Source organism: Schistocerca americana, unplaced genomic scaffold, assembly GCF_021461395.2.
Source record: "Schistocerca americana isolate TAMUIC-IGC-003095 unplaced genomic scaffold, iqSchAmer2.1 HiC_scaffold_16, whole genome shotgun sequence".
Classification (NCBI taxonomy): Eukaryota; Metazoa; Arthropoda; class Insecta; order Orthoptera; family Acrididae; genus Schistocerca; species Schistocerca americana.
Genome location: NW_025725687.1, coordinates 295,673 through 299,558, shown reverse-complemented (window position 1 = coordinate 299,558; position 3,886 = coordinate 295,673).

Sequence of the window (3,886 nt, the reverse complement as noted above, 5' to 3'; positions counted from 1 at the left end):
ATTCCGATGCTTCACTTCAGGTTTACTGTATCACTTGGACCTTCTTATTGACGATGAAACACAGAAATAGAATCCGAATTTAATACAAAAGGCACAATGCCGACTTAAGTACAAGAGGACTGACACTCTAACTTTCTACGACTTGAACCTCTCCTGTGAGTCCAGTTTTAGATTCCGATGCTTCACTTCAGGTTTACTGTATACCTTGGACCTTTTTATTGACGATGAAACACAGAAATGGAACCCGAATTTAATACAAAAGGCACAATGACGACTTAAGTACAAGGGGACTGACACACAAACTTTCAATGGTTTGAACCTCTCCTTTGATTCCAGTTTTACATTCCGATGCTTCACTTCAGGTTTACTGTATACCTTGGACCTTCTTATTGACGATGAAACACAGAAATTGCATCCGAATTTAATACAAAAAGCACAATGCCGTCTTAAGTACAAGAGAACTGACACTCTAACTTTCTGTGAGATGAACATCTCCGGTGAGTCCAGTTTTAGATTCCGATGCTGCACTTCAGGTTTACTGTGTACCTTGGACCTTCTTATTGACGATAAAACACAGATATTGCATCCGAATTTAATACAAAAGGCACAATGCCGACTTAAGTACAACAGGACTGACACTCTAACTTTCTATGATTTGAATCTCTCCAGTGAGTCCAGTTTTAGATTCCGATGCATCACTTCAGGTTTACTGTATCCCTTGGACCTTCTTATTGACGATGAAACACAGAAATTGCTTCCGAATTTAATACAGAAGGCAGAATGCTGAGTTAAGTACAAGAGGACAGACACTCTAACTATATGGGATTTGAACCTCTCCATTGATTACAGTTTTAGATTCGGATGCTTCACTTCCGGTTTACTGTATCCCTTGGACCTTCTTATTGACGATGAAACACAGAAATAGCATCCGAATTTAATACAAAAGGCACAATGCCGACTTAAGAAGAAGAGGACTGACACTCTAACTTTCTATGAGTTGAACCTCTCCTGTGAGTCCAGTTTTAGATTCCGATGCTTCACTTCAGGTTTACTGTATACCTTGGACCATCTTATTGACGATGAAACACAGAAATTGCATCCGAATTTAATACAAAAGGCACAATGACGACTTAAGTACAAGAGGACTGACACCCAAGCATTCTATGGTTTGAACCTCTCCTTTGTTCCAGTTTTAGATTCCGATGCTTCACTTCAGGTTTACTGTATACCTTGGACCTTCTTATTGACGATGAAACACAGAAATTGCATCCGAATTTAGTTCAAAAAGCACAATGCCGACTTATGTACAAGAGGACTGACACTATAACTTTCTGTGAGTTGAACGTCTCCTGTGAGTCCAGTTTCAGCGTCCGATGCTTCACTTCAGGTTTACTGTATCCCTTGGACCTTCTTATCGACGATGAAACACGGAAATTGCATCCGAATTTAATACAAAAGGCACAATGCCGACTTAAGTACAAGAGGACTGACACTCTAACTTCCTATGATTTGAACGTCTCCAGTGAGTCCAGTTTTAGATTCCGATGCATCACTTCAGGTTTACTGTATCCCTTGGACCTTCTTATTGACGTTGAAACACAGAAATTGCATCCGAATTTAATACAAAAGGCACAATGCCGTCTTAAGTACAAGAGAAGTGAAATCTAACTTTCCATGAGTTGAACCTCTCCTGTGAGTCCAGTTTTAGATTCCGATGCTTCTTTTCAAGTTTACTGTATCCCTTGGACCTTCTTATTGACGATGAATCATAGAAATTGCATCGGAATTCAATACAAAAGGCACAATGCCGACTTAAGTACAAGCGCACTGACACTCTAACTTTCTATGATGTGAACCTCTCCTGTGATTCCAGTTTTAGATTCCTATGCTTTACTTCAGGTTTACTGTATACCTTGGACCTTCTTATTGACGATGAAACACAGAAATTGCATCCGAATTTAATACAAAATGCACAATGCTGACTTATGTACAAGAGGACTGACACTCTAACTTTCTATGATTTGAACCTCTCCTGTGAGTCCAGTTTTAGATTACGATGCTTCACTTCAGATTTACTGTATCTCTTGGACCTTCTTATTGACAATGAAACACAGAAATTGCATCCGAATTTAATACAAAAGGCACAATGCCGTCTTAAGTGCAAGAGGACTGACACTCTAACTTTCTATGATTTGAACCACTCCAGTGAGTCCAGTATTAGATTCCGATGCTTCACTTCAGGTTTACTGTGTACCTTGGACCTTCTTATTGCCGATGAAACACAGAAACTGCATCCGAATTTAATACAGAAGGCACAATGTTGACTTAAGTACAGGAGGACTGACACTCTTACTTTCTATCATTTGAACCTCTCCATTGATTACTGTTTTAGATTCCGATGCTTCACTTCAGGTTTACTGTATCACTTGGACCTTCTTATTGACGATGAAACACAGAAATAGAATCCGAATTTAATACAAAAGGCACAATGCCGACTTAAGTACAAGAGGACTGACACTCTAACTTTCTACGACTTGAACCTCTCCTGTGAGTCCAGTTTTAGATTCCGATGCTTCACTTCAGGTTTACTGTATACCTTGGACCTTTTTATTGGTGATGAAACACAGAAATGGAATCCGAATTTAATACAAAAGGCACAATGACGACTTAAGTACAAGGGGACTGACACACAAACTTTCAATGGTTTGAACCTCTCCTTTGATTCCAGTTTTAGATTTCGATGCTTCACTTCAGGTTTACTGTATACCTTGGACCTTCTTAATGACGTTGAAACACAGAAATTGCATCGGAATTTAATACAAAAGGCACAATGCCGTCTTAAGTACAAGAGAAGTAAAATCTAACTTTCCATGAGTTGAACCTCTCCTGTGAGTCCAGTTTTAGCTTCCGATGCTTCTTTTCAGGTTTACTGTATCCCTTGGACCTTCTTATTGACGATTAATCATAGAAATTGCATCGGAATTCAATACAAAAGGCACAATGCCGACTTAAGTACAAGCGCACTGACACTCTAACTTTCTATGATGTGAACCTCTCCTGTGATTCCAGTTTTAGATTCCTATGCTTTACTTCAGGTTTACTGTGTACCTTGGACCTTCTTATTGACGATAAAACACAGATATTGCATCCGAATTTAATACAAAAGGCACAATGCCGACTTAAGTACAACAGGACTGACACTCTAACTTTCTATGATTTGAATCTCTCCAGTAAGTCGAGTTTTAGATTCCGATGCATCACTTCAGGTTTACTGTATCCCTTGGACCTTCTTATTGACGATGAAGCGCAGAAATCGCATCCGAATTTAATACAAAAGGCACAATGCTGACTTAAGTACAAGAGGACAGACACTCGAGCTTTCTATGATTCGAACAACTCCAGTGAGTCCAGTTCTAGATTCCGGTGCTTCCCTTCAGGTTTACTGTATCCCTTGGAACTTCTTATTGACGATGAAACACAGAAATTGCACCCAAAACAATACAAAAGGCACAATGCCGACATAAGTTCAAGAAGACTGACACTCAAACTTTCTATGATTTGAACCTCTCCAGTGAGTCCAGTTTTAGATTCTGATGCTTCACTTCAGGTTAACTGTATACCTTGGACCTTCTTATTGACGATGAAACACAGAAATGGCATCCGAATATAACACAAAAAGCACAATGCCGATTTAAGTACAAGAGGACTGACATTCTAACGTTCTATGAGTTGAACATCTCCAGTGAGTCCAGTTTTAGATTCCGATGCTTCACTTAAGGTTTACTGTATACCTTGGACATTCTTATTGACGACGAAACACAGAAATTGCATCTGAATTTGATACAAATGGCACAATGCTGACTTAAGTACAAGAGGACTGACACAC